At 42.0% G+C, this 14227-nt stretch overlaps 1 protein-coding gene across 2 annotated transcripts in view; it reads left to right on the top strand.

Moving 5' to 3' along the window:
• kdrl (kinase insert domain receptor like) overlaps nt 1-14227 on the top strand; it is a 181133-nt gene that overhangs the window by 35104 nt on the left and 131802 nt on the right. The window lies entirely within an intron of this gene.

Raw genomic sequence — 14227 nt, 5'->3', positions numbered from 1 at the left:
TTGACTTTGCTCTGACCGGAACAGAAGCATTTTCACCTTTTCACATCTGTCGTTTACACTTATTTTACATCTCAATACTTTCTTGAATACTATTGGTACTCCCTTTGACTCATTATTTGTTCCATTCTCTCATCCTTCCTCTCTGTCAGTAGCATTAAAACCACATTTTCCAACCCCTTTCAGTTTTGAGGAATAGTCATAGTGGATGTGCCAAGACTCTCCAGGACTTGCTGTTTTTATTTTAAGCCTTTTTGTATCCTCCTCACAAATCACATTTGCCACAAGTTTTGTAACATTTTCAAACTTGGACATAATACATTTGTCCCTCAGATTCAAGTCATTATTAAGATGGTGAACAGCTGGGGCCCAAACATTGACTCTTGTGTTATCCATTGATCATAGCCTGTCAACTTGAGAATGACCCATTTATTCCTATTCTGATTTCTGCCTGTTAACCAATCCTCAATCCATGCTAATTTATTACCATTAATCCTGTGCCCCTTACTTTTGCTTAGTAACTTTCTGTGTGAGACTTTATTAAAAGCCTTCTGCAAATCCAAATACACCAGATCCACTGGTTTCCCCATATTGATTCTGCTCATGACATCCTCAATGAACTTGATCAGGTTTGTTAACATGATATCCCCTCCAAACAGTCATATTGACTGTCTGCAATCAGACAATTATTTTCTAAATATCTAGTAATCACATTCTTTATAAAAGACTCTAGTGTTTTCCATCTTAGCTAACAGGTCTGTACATTTCTGTTTTCTCTTTCCAACTCTTTCTTAAACAGTTGGGTTATATTTGGAACCTTTCAATCAGTGGCCACAATTTTTGAGTTTATAGAATTTTGAAAGATATCACCAAGGCATTTGTTTCCTCTGTAGCCATCCCTTTCAGCACTCTAGAATCAAGGTCATCAGATCATGATAAATTGTTAACATTCATTCCAATTCATTTCTGAAATATCATTTTTCTTACTAATACAAATTTATTTCAGTTCCACACTCTCAGTAGAACTTAATTATTTTGTGAAAACCTCTCGCCTCTTCTTCTATTATGACAGACACAAAGTAGAAGACATACATACAACATATTTATTTAGCTTCTCTGCCATTTCTTCATTTCCTATCAAAAATCCTCCTGTCTCTGCCTGTAATAGTCCACATTTGTATTTGCTTGTCTAGTCCTTTACATACCTATAGAAGCTTGTCCCGTTTTTAATGTTTCTTGCTATTTTGCATGAATATTCTATTCTCTCACTCTTTGTTAATTTCTTGGTCCTCCTATGCTAAGTTCTAAAATTCTCCCTTTCCTCAAGCTTGCAACATTTTCTGGCAACTTTATAAGCCATGTCCTTTTATCTAATCTGTCTTTAACTTCCCTTGTTCATCATGGCTCAGTCATTTTTCCTGTTGAGTGTATTTGCCTTAAAGGATTGTATGTTTTATGTTCACTTTATTGATTCCACACATGAATATTCTATTGAAAACTCACATTATCTGCTGGTTCTTTACTTTGGTGAATGTGAATTAACTAATTTTTGACTCATGTTTCTGTTTTATGACACGTTTTCACAGGGAAAAAAGTTCTGAATAGACTCAACAATTGATTTACAAGCATGTAAACTTTAGTTGGGTAATTCCAATGTTTGCTATTTCCTAAAAAGAACCCACTAAAACCGCCATAAGCTTTCCTGAAATCAGCTTTCTCATGAGGCATTGATCTTTCAGCTAATGCAGTCGAAGGCATTGTGAATAAATCAGTGCCTGTTCTACTTAATTGGTGAGTTGCACAGTGTTGAGCATTTTGTCATCACTTGAATGTCAAAGTATTTGTTTTATGCCAAGCAATGCTCACCACTATTCAAAATGAACTGAAAAGTGCATTATTCAGGGAGATCCTGTCAGATAAGTGATACTTTATACAAAAGATTTCGCTCAGAATGTAAAATCATTTTAAGAGACTGGCCAATGACATTTAGTTGACCTTTTTAACAACTCAAATTGTAGTTGAACTTTTACAATTACAATTTGACAATTTGAAGCTTTTAAGAAAAGACTGAGGAAGGAGCAGGGTTAACCAAAGTTAATACAAGATTGGGACAGGGTGGGAAGACCCTAATGTAACGGGGAGAAGGATGGGACAAATGAGATATCCTAACAACAGGATGATTAACTGCCTACATATGTGTAACCTGACTTGATTTAAACCTGCAGTGTCTTTTCAAATCCACAAAGCAAATATTTAACTGTCCAGCTGAGTTGTTAATCAGAACCTCAGACTATTCCCAGCATAATAATTTTAGGTGTCTCTAAGAAATGATCGGACTGGCTACTTTATACATTAGTTATCTGTATTTTATGCTGTTTCTGGAATAAAAGCCAATATACTTCTACCAGGCTCTCATTATATCATCTTGTCTTTAATGGTAGCTACACATCTGTGTTAAATTATAAATACACTGAAAATGTATTTGGTTACAGCTCATGGTAAATTAAATACTCGAAGCAAGCATTTCAGTCATGGAAAAACATAGATCAAATGAAATGTGTAGAAATTATATAAAATTAGTCAAATTACATTGATGTCAACATATCAAAGGATCATGGGGAAACTGAGAGCGGCAATAATGAAATCCAATGGCTTATGAATATCATCCAAATTTTGGTAATGCCATTGGTCTAGTAATACTGGTAACCAGGATAATCCTTGTGAAAGTTAAATATAATTAATTATTTAAAAATTGAATTGAATGCTAATCTCATTAATGATAACCACAGACTTATCATCAATTGTTGTAAAAATACATATGAGTTATGAAGAAAGAAAATCTGCCATCCTTACCTGTTCTGATTGACAGCTTAATCCAGATCCACAGCAATGTGATTGATTCTTAACTGGACTCAAAGGCAAGGAAAGATAGGAAACAAATGTAGGCCTTGCCAGCGATGTCCACATCTTATGAGAGAATGAAAGAAAATTCTATAGCAATTTGCATTTCATTTTATCATCTTTCATGAATGGTAGGATCATCAAAAAGTTTGAATTTTCAAACAGACCAATATAATAAATACATATCTAGAGTGATCTACTGACAACAATATTCGAGTAGTTTTTTGAACTTTAGCTATGCCTCATTTTCTTATAGGTTGGAGGCAGGAATGGTTCCTTATGGCTGTTATGATCCACAACACTATCAGTCTGACAAACGAGAGAAGTTCTTGATACACTCCCAGAATTCTACCCTACATTTCCTCACAAGGTCATGTTACATCATGGAGATCATGTCAGCTGAAGGCTGAAATGAATACCACTGAGATCCAGGGAACACATTGTGGGAAGTGAGGCCTGGGTCACAGCATGGGGATCCCTCATAGGGATATGGAGACTTCCAACTGTGCAGAGTGGGAGAGTTGTGGGTATCAGATGGTGCACTGGAATCCCAAATGTGTGGAAGATAATTGCATTGTTCTGTAAGTTATTCCAGTCATTGTAATGCTATAAAAGGTGTTGGATGGTTACCTGTGATAGTGGTGAAAGGAGTCCATGATTACCCAGGTGTCTAATGCTGAGAGCTGGATCAGCCAAATTTCCATGATGGAGCTTTTCTAGGTAGATTTTTGGATTTAGAGAAAACACTCTGACTGCTCTTGGCCACAAGCATTGCTGCAAAAACTCTGACCTTATGGATTTCACCACCAACACTCTGTCACAGCAGAGTGTACCATCTACAAGAGCGCAGTGCAAGAATTCACCAATGTTCCTTAGATAACACTTTCCAAACCACTACCATCTAGAGACAAAGGGACAGCAGATACATTGGAACACCACCACCTGCCGATTTGCCTCCAAGTCACAAACCATCCTGCCTTGGAAATATAGAGTGGTTCCTTCTACGTGACTGGTTCAAAATGCTGGAATTTCCTCCCTAATGGCATTGTGGGTCTACCTATATGTAACAGACTGCAGCGGCTCAAGAAGGCAGCTCACCACCATCTTTTAGGAAAAATAACAAAAACAGCAATTGCTGGAAAATCTCAGCAGGTCTAGCAGCATCTTTGGAGAGATGAACGGCGAGTACAACAGACTAGATTGAGTGAAGTGCAGGTAAATTTCTGCCTCACCTGGAAGGTGTGTCTGGGGCTTGGATAGTGAGGATGGAGGAGGTAAATGGACGGGTGGAACACCTTCTGCAATTACATGGCAATGTGCTGTGTGGGTGTGAGGAGATGATGGGAGTGAAGGAAGAGTGGACCAGGGTGTCCCAGAGGGAACAGGTCATACAGAAGGCTAACAAGGGAGGGGAGGGGTTTGTCTCTGCCTGGTGGTGGAATCCCGTTGGATGTGGCGGAAATGGCAGCTAATGATCCTCTGGATGTGGATGCTGGTTGGATAGTAAGGAAGGACCAGAAGGACCCAATTGCTGTTGCAGGGTGGATGACAAGGGATGAGGGCCAAAGTGCAGGAGATGGTTCAGACATGGCTGAGGGTCCTAGCAACCACGCTGGTGGGGAATCCTTCTCCCAGAACTCTTCCCAGTTTCTCCATCTCCAGCGCATCTGTTCTGACGATGCCAACCTCTACAAGTGGCCCTCCAAAATGTCCATCTTCTTCTTAATGCTGATCTATAAGTGGCTGGTGATGAATTTCCTGAACAGGTTTTAATTGAACTTAAAAGCCACCTACTACCAGTGGGCAGTTAGCTGTAACCCCAGTAGAAAGCAAAAACGTGCTGGTCAATAGCTTGAAATGGCCAGCCACTTTTGCGACATGAAAATCCACCAGGTTTATGTTGGAAATGAAACAGTCTGGTGCTGTCTGGTGCTGAAAATTATTCATATTCTACAAAATTACCTTTCCTACTTGCTTTACAAAGAACAAAGAAAATTACAGCACAGGAACAGGCCCTTCAGCCCTCCAAGCCTGCACCAATCCAGATCCTCTATCTAAACCTGTCACCTATTTTCCAAGGATCTGTATCCCTCTGCTCCCTGCCCATTCATGTATCTATCTAGATACATCTTAAGTGACGCTATCGTACCTGCCTCTACCACCTCCACTGGCAATGCTTTCCACGCACCCACCACCCTCTGCGTAAAGAACTTTCCACACATATCTCCCTTAAACTTATCTCACCTTGAAATCGTGACCCCTAGTAATTGAGTCCCCCACTCTGGGAAAAAGTTTCTTGCTATCCATCCTGTCCATACCTCTCATGATTTTGTAGACCTCAAATCAGGTCCCCCCTCAACCTCCGTCTTTCTAATATAAATAATCCTAATCTACTCAACCTCTCTTCATATCTAGCGCCCTCCATACCAGGCAACATCCTGGTCAACCTCCTCTGCACCCTCTCCAAAGCATCCACATCCTTTTGGTAATGTGGCGACCAGAACTGTACGCAGTATTCCAAATGTGGTCGAACCAAAGTCCTATACAACTGTAACATGACCTGCCAACTCTTGTACTCAATACCCCGTCCGATGAATGAAAGCATGCCGTATGCCTTCTTGACCACTCTATCCACCTGCGTTGCCACCTTCAGGGTATAATGGACCTGAACACCCAGATCTCTCTGTGTATCAATTTTCCCCAGGGCTTTTCCATTTACCATATAGTTCACTCTTGAATTGGATCTTCCAAAATGCATCACCTCGCATTTGCCGGATTGAACTCTATCTGCCATTTCTCCACCCAACTCTCCAATCTATCTATATTCTGCTGCATTCTCTGACAGTCCCCTTCACTATCTGCTACTCCACCAATCTTAGTGTCATCTGCAAACTTGCTAATCAGACCATCTATACCTTCCTCCATATCATTTATGTATATCACAAACAGCAGTGGTCCCAACACGGATCCCTGTGGAACACCACTGGTCACAGTTCTCCATTTTGAGAAACTTCCTTCCACTACAACTCTCTGTCTCCTGTTGCCCAGCCAGTTCTCTATCCATCGAGCTAGTACACCCTGGACCCCATGTGACTTCACTTTCTCCATCAGCCTACCATGGGGAACCTTATCAAACACCTTACTGAAGTCCATGTATATGACATCTACAGCCCTTCCCTCATCTATCAACTTTGTCACTTCCTCAAAGAATTCTATCAAGTTGGTAAGACATGACCTTCCCTGCACAAAACCATGCTGCCTATCACTGATAAGCCCATTTTCTTCCAAATGTAAATAGATCCTATCCCTCAGTATCTTCTCCAGCAGCTTCCCCACCACTGACGTCAGGCTCACCGGTCTATAATTACCTGGATTATCCTTGCTACCCTTCTTAAACAAGGGGACAACACTAGCAATTCTCCACTCCTCCAGGACTTCAGCCGTGCTCAAGAATGCTGCAAAGATATCTGTTAAGGCCCCAGCTATTTCCTCTCTCACTTCCCTCAGTAACTTGGGATAGATCCCATCCGGACGTGGGGTCTTGTCCATCCTAATGCCTTTTAGAATACCCAACACTTCCCCCCTCCTTATGTCGACTTGACCTAGAGTAATCAAACATCTATCCCTAACCTCAACATCCATCATGTCCCTCTCCTCCGTGAATACTGACGCAAAGTACTCATTAAGAATCTCACTCATTTTCTCTGACTCCTCGCATGACTTCCCTCCTTTGTCCTTGAGTGGGCCAACCCTTTCTCTAGTTACCCTCTTGCTCCTTATGTATGAATAAAAGGCTTTGGGATTTTCCTTAACACTGTTTGCTAAAGATATTTCATGGCCCCTTTTAGCCCTCTTAATTCCTCGTTTCAGATTGGTCCTACTTTCCCGATATTCTTCCCAAGCTTCGTCTGTTTTCAGTCGCCTAGACCTTATATGTGCTTCCTTTTTCCTCTTTGCTAGTCTCACAATTTCACCTGTCATCCATGGTTCCCTAATCTTGCCCTTTCTATCCCTCATTTTCACAGGGACATGTCTGTCCTGCACTCTAATCAACCTCTCTTTAAAAGCCTCCCACATATCAAATGTGGATTTACCCTCAAACAGATGCTCCCAATCTACATTCTCCAGCTCCTGCAGAATTTTGCTATAGTTGGCCTTCCCCCAATTCAGCACTCTTCCTTTAGGACCAGTCTTGTCTTTGTCCATCAGTATTCTAAAACTTACGGAATTGTGATCACTATTCCCAAAGTAATCCCCTACTGAAACTTCAACCACCTGGCTGGGCTCACTCCCCAACACCAGGTCCAGTATGGCCCCTTCCCGAGTTGGACGATTTACATACTGCTCTAGAAAACCCTCCTGGATGCTCCTTACAAGTTCTCTACTCCATCTAAACCCCTAACACTAAGTGAATCCCAGTCAATGTTGGAAAAATTAAAATCTCCCATCACCACCACCCTGTTGCTCCTACATCTTTCCATAATCTGTCTACATATTTGTACCTCTATCTCACGCTCGCTGTTGGGAGGCCTGTCGTACAGCCCCAACATTGTTACCGCACCCTTCCTATTTCTGAGCTCTGCCCATTTTGCCTCACTGCTCGAGTCCTCCATAGTGCCCTCCTTCATCACAGCTGTGATATCCTCTTTGACCAGTAATGCAACTCCTCCACCCATTTTACCTCCATCTCTATCCCGCCTGAAGCATCTATATCCTGGGATATTTAGTTTCCAATCTTACCCATCCCTCAACCAAGTCTCAGTAATAGCAATAACATCATACTGCCAGGTACTAATCCAAGCCCTAAGTTCATCTGCCTTACCTCGCATTAAAACAAATGCACCTCAGACCACCAGTCCCTTTGCGTTCATCATCTGCTTTCTGCCTACTCTTCCCCTTAGTCACACTGACTTCATTATCTAATTCCTTACAGGCTTTAGTTAATACCTCCTTACTGTCCACTAACCTCCTCATTTGGTTTCCATCCCCCTGCCACGTTAGTTTAAACCCTCCCCAACAGTGTTAGCAAGTTTTGCTAAGTTTTGCTTATACTTTCCACCAAGCATAGGTTTAACCTGAGAATGGTTAATTAGTGCAATTGATTTTTGCAGTCAAAAAATACTTCATCCCTTACATCTTAAGAATGGTCAAAAAGTTCTGCATAGTCTGAAACCAGACCAAATATTATAGATAGATGGTATAAAAGGAATAGGATGGAATGTTCAACTTAGATCAGGGAATTCACTGCATTATAGAACATAGTTTTATTGATTTTTTTTGAATAATTGTCCTCATATTTCATTTTATATGTCATCATTTGCCAAAGCATATAAGTCACTTCACACAGCACAATCCTCTGAGGCAGACAGTTTCTCGGAAGCGGAGCTTTTGTGAGTAGAAATGGGTACAATATTCAATTGCTTAGAAAATTCCTCTTCTCAGACTATTGGGAGAAATTATTTACCATACTCTGGTGCGTTGAGAGACAAAGCAGCAGTCTGCGTTAATCCCACCGTCTCTGATCCCTGATTATTTGTTACTTTCTTTTATTTATTCATGTGTCTTTTATGACCTGTTGAAAATTTAACAAAAACCATTGATTACAGTTAACAGCTAATTAATTCAATGGATATAAATATATAATAAACCTTTGTTTTAGAGAAGGACATTAGAAAGAGATTTTCATTAGTTAGACCTTTCCCTTACCCTTCAGCCTTGTAAATTGTCAAGAGGTTGAGGTGTGCTGGTATTGGCATGTAGGAGTAAGGGCATCTGAGACTTCATGAACAATAAATAAGATTAGAACTTGAGGAGGAGATTTGGAATGGCAAACATGAATGATAAATTAGTGCAGAAAGAAATATAAGGCAGACTAAAGAACAACTGGATTAAAGCGAGAGAAAGACCACAAAGGGTGGAATCTTATAGAGGTCTGAGTGACACAGGCTATGGTGAGGTGTGAGACAGAATCAGGTGACACGTGCAGCAAGGTCCACCTTGCCACATTTATCTTTTATGCTTTTCACAAGCACCTTGGTGTGATTCTCCGAGGCGGCAATGTTACACCAACAGCATGTGCCATCATGCAACCTGTTGGCCACGTTGGAAACTGATGGAGGCTTGAGGTCAATCCAAAAAAGGCAGCTTTTGGTAAAGGAGCCAAAGTAGTGTCTGTCAGGGCCACAGTCTACATATAGTCCTGGGGCTTTAAAAGGTTCAAGCACCCACTTCAGATGCTTAAGGTAAGGGGATCCATCCCAGAACTATTCGGGTAGTGGTCAGCAGTCAGTCCTATAGGGCCAGTCAGAGGAATTGCAGATCGTCAGTTCGGGAGCTGCAAACACAATGGTGAGGGGTCTGGTCAGTCATGACAAGGGACCATTTGCGAAGTTGGTCTGGGACAAATGTAGTCCTGGGGTTCCGTCCATTGATCTTTCAGAATGTTTCATGGGAGTGCTTGTAGGAGGCACTGATGGATTAATGACAGAAGCGTGGTGAGTTAAAGCTGTGGGGGCGAGCAGACATATATAGTAGTGGGGCAGTGATAGGGGGAGCTCAGGTTTAATGGGTAGTGTTGGAGGACATGCAAGGCTACAGGAAGGGGTGACGTAGACTGTGAACACCACTGTGACCTCCACAGGGGTAGCATGAAGGTGTAGTGTAGGAATCAACAACATATAATGTCAGGTTTCATGGGGCAGGGAGAACAGTTGTAGACAAAGTTCATTGTGGAGGGGGAGGTGGAGGGTTGGGTAGAATTGAGGTGTTGGAGAAGTGCAATGTAACGGGGGATGAATACGTTGTTTCAGGGATAGTGCCTGGTGACCATTTTGATCCCAATGTTGATGGTTTGCACCACAAGCTATGTTGCCAGCTGTCACTTTCCCTTCTCAAGATACAAAGTTCTCCTACAAAATGACTGGAATAACACTAAGGATGGGTGGAGTAAGTGTCACTTGGATAGCTAAAAGCTTGGGATCTATGTTTGCTGGACGCCAGGACTTTGCACTGACACAGATATGTAGTGACCATTTGCAAAGCACAATTAATCAGATTTGTACTCATTGCATCACCCGTGCATGATAAAGGCTGCTTATGGATTACTGGTTGTGTTGCAAGCAGTCCAAAGTCTTTGGCATATGATCTCAATTGGCATGGCAGCTTCAACAAGTGACTGCATGTACTGACGCAAAATGTGGATGTCCAATGCAGACATGTATCTTGCTATCAGGGTACAGAACTTAACGAAGTATTTGAGGGTTTCGTCTGCAGGGTATGCCATCAATTACTGTCCTGAGATCTAAGAAACTCTTTACTTCCTTCTGTGCCCAGCCTTGCTCCTTTCCACTGAGAGTGATGGGCCTTGCGGTTATGGTTGTTGTGGCTGCCTTCCAAGGCAAAGATGGATGCATGAGGAGCAGGACTAACAGAAAGCAGCAGCAGGGATGAGGAGCACCCAGCTCAGCATTAGGCCACGACCTCAAGGGCCCCTCAGGATACATGGAGGGTGCAGGAGGACCAGAGCTTTTTGGCCCCAACTCCTTTTCCTGGGCATGAAGATGACACAGTGCCAACACAGGCTCCTTATGTCCCAAGACATGGTGACAGAACTGTGCTAAATGTTAGAACGAGACTAAATAACCGCAAGGAATGTGGAAGCCATATTCTCCCACCAGTTACGAAAGTCACAACATGCAACTGGCTCCTTGCAGGGTGTGGTGGGAGATCCGTGAGGGATCACTCAGTCATATACATATAAATCCACCAGGACAGTGATCAATGCCATCTCTACAAGGTCACACCAGTTCATTTCTCTCACCCAAGATGAGGCCAGTGCTATAGCCCAGACAGTAGGATTCAGTAACAAAGCTGGGTTTCCCTATATGCAGGGTGCCATTGACTGTACACACATGACACTGAGAGGACCATATCACAATATTGCGGAGTTCATCAACAGGAAGGGTTCCACTACATTAATATTCAGGAGTGCTCTCATGTACTTGGTGTGTTTGACAGGCCGGGGCATTACAAGGTAGAGAGCTATCCACAGCAACCATGACTCATCATACCATTGTGCAAACCCCTGACTGATGTAGAATGCAGTTACTATGCAGACCATGCTTCAACCAGGGCTGTGGCGAAGCAGACAATAGGGCTCCTCAAGATGCTGTTTCGCTGCCTGGACCAGTCTGCAGGTGGGGGAGGGGTTTGTGCCAGAATGTGCTGCATCGTCCTGGTGTGCTATACTCCACCCAACTGAAGCAGGCAATGGGGTGATAACTTGGACACAGAGAAGCTGGGGGAAGCAGGCACAGTCTTCTGAGTAGGAGGACAAAGACACTGGGGAGGAGGAAGCTGATGTTATCCATGACAGAGCTCACTTGTGATGGGCACTACAAGCCAAACAGAACTTCAATGACAACCACTTCCAATAAGCAAGAACTAGGTGTAGTAAACAATTGTTGATTGTGACATTTTTGATCATGATGCTGAAATCTGGTTGGTGTTTTGGGGATGCTGTTCAGCCTCTGTTAGCTTCTTTTCTATTCCCATAAAACCATAAGAAATAGGAACAGGAGCAGGCTGTTCAGCCCCTCAACCCTGCTCTGCCATTCAAGACAATTATGATTGATCCCACATTCTGCCTGCCTCTTTCCTGCATTTCTCCATAACCCATCATTCCACCACTGATCAAAAATCTCTCTCAGCCTTAAATATGCACAGGAAGTCTGCCTCCACAGCTGTCTGTGGCCAAGAGTTCTAAAGACTCATAACCATCTGAGAGAAGATATTCCTCCTCATCTCAGACTTAAATTGGCACCTCTTAATTCTGAGACTATGCCCTGTGGTTCCAGTCTCTCCAATGAGGTGAAACATCCTCTCAGCATTTACCCTGTCAAGCCCCTTATGAGTCCTATTTGTTTCAATGAAATCACCTCTCATTTTTTTAAACTCCAGTGAGTAGAGTACTAACTTGTTTAGCCTTTGCTCAGAAGACAATCTCTCCATACTAGGAATAACTTTCATTCCATAAATGAAAGTTCATGCTTATGTTTGGATTTGTCCAATTCTGAGCCAAAACATCAGACTGGATTTCAGCAGTGGCTCAGGGGGGTGGCTTAGTAGTTTACGCTGCAGCCTCACAGTGCTAGGGACCCAGGTTCAATTCCAATCTTGGGTGACATAGAGGTTTGACAGGGTGGAGTTCGCATGTTCTCCCCATGTTTATGTGGGTTTCCACCAGATGCTCCAAATTCTTCCCCCAGTCCAAAGATGTGCAGGTCAGGTGAATTGCCCTGTAGTGTGAAGGCTAGGTGGATTAGTAATGGAAAATGTGGGGTTATGGGAATAGGTTTGGGGGTTGGGTCTGAGTTGGATGCTCTTCAGTGGGCAGTGCAGACTTGATGGGCTGAAAGGCCTTTTTCTGCATTGTAGGGATTCTATGATTCTAATTTAAGTAAGCAACTTTAAAAGGCCTGAGATACATTTTCAAGAAGGTTGCTTGAGCCAGACTATCTTTTCATTTTCCAATATAACCAAAGATAGAACATTAGAAGTGACACCGGATGAAAATTGCACATCTTTCAAAATGATACTACTCTGCAAATTTTGAAAAATACAATAAAGAAAGACGAGGTTCTTTTTAAATGAATGGTGATAGCATATTGTTAACCATTGATAACACTGTTATTTTTCATCTGAACCTCCACCATTCACTCACAACCTCACAATTTTTAGGATTCACCTCTTTCTTCCTTTCCATTCAACCGTTTTGTTGAAATCAATATTTTGTATCCACCATTCTATGCTGCAGGCTTTTAAATGATAGCTTTGTATCATCTTCCTCTACTTTATAATTCACTTTATGTCTTTCAAGGTTTTCAAACTTGCTGGGAATTTCATTGATTTTAAAATAAAACTACACTGATCATCACACCAAATTTTTGTCCTAAATGTCATCTGCTATTAGCATCATCGGTTCTTGTCTCAATATTTTCAATTCTGGAAAACGTATCTTATTTACAGTGCATGCAATAATCCAGTGCTATTATGTACCATAAATACACATCCTGGTTTTGTCAATGCAGTTTACACAGTAAGTGAAAAAATGTTGTCGGTTTAATTTAGTCAGAAGGAAATGCATTCAATGGATTTCAGTAGCACAATGTTATCAAAAGAGTACAATTGATTATTTTTGCTCATATGCTTACATTATAAATTATACTTACCATTTACCATAAATTATTTCATATACTGTGGATATGTTTTACATTATTGTGCTACTCTTATTAGATTATTACTTTCTAACTTCTTCACAGAGTTGGATTTTAGTCTTTATTTTCTATTATGGGTGACAGAGAGCTGTCCAAAATTTGATTTTAGTTAAATTATCTAAGTTTGGACCACCCTCTGAGACAGGGAGCTATAAAGTCACATTGTACTCGTTTAGCTCAGTTGTTAACAATTTCCCTTTTGATTGAGCTTGCAGGTATGATCTGTGCAAGGGGTTCGGAGCTGGGTGGGGCACGATTCTGACCCTTCCTCTCCATCACACTTCTACGTCACTATGCCATCTCAAACAGTTTTGTCAATTTTGTAGGTCAGGACATGTCCAAAACTAACTACAAATATTTTGCTCACTTAATCTGCTGCTGAAAGCTTACCCATAATTTTGTTGTCTCTAATCTTAACTATTTCAATGTAGTTAAGGTCATTCATAAATCTGTTGCCTCAGTCTTAACTCACAACAAGCCAGCATTTTGGTTTGGTGACCCTTCTTCAGAACTGATTCTGGGAGGGGCAGGTGTGTGGGGGAGGAGGTGGGAGGTGGGTGTAAACAGTAGGTGGAAATGGAGACCAAAGACAGAGAGAGAGAATAGTAGTTGAGCAAACAAAGGAATACATATGGTGATCTGGGGAGAAACAAAAACTGCTGATGGGGACCATGAGTGGCTGAAAACAGATTGGCTCTAGTGAAAGCAGCTCATATGATAACAATCGAATCAGAAATAGTAGGAACTGCAGATGCTGGAGAATCCGAGACAACAAGGTGCAGGGCTGGATGAACACAGCAGGCCAAGCAGCATCATAGGAGCAGAGAGGCTGACGTTTCGGGCCTAGACCCTTCATCAGAAAAGGGGGAGGGGAAGGGGGTTCTGAAATAAATAGGGAGAGAGTGGGAGGCGGATAGAAGAGGGATAGAGGAGAGGATAGGTGGAGAGGAAACAAACAGGTCGAAGAGGCGGGGATGGGGCCAGGAAAGGTGAGTGTAGGTAGGGAGTTAGGAAGGGGATAGGTCAGTCCAGGGAGGACGGACAGGTCAAGGGGG

Source organism: Rhincodon typus, chromosome 14 (genome assembly GCF_021869965.1).
Source record: "Rhincodon typus isolate 14 chromosome 14, sRhiTyp1.1, whole genome shotgun sequence".
NCBI classification, from domain to species: Eukaryota; Metazoa; Chordata; class Chondrichthyes; order Orectolobiformes; family Rhincodontidae; genus Rhincodon; species Rhincodon typus.
The sequence above is the reverse complement of the archived record's forward strand: the minus strand, read 5'-3'. Positions and strand labels throughout refer to the sequence as shown.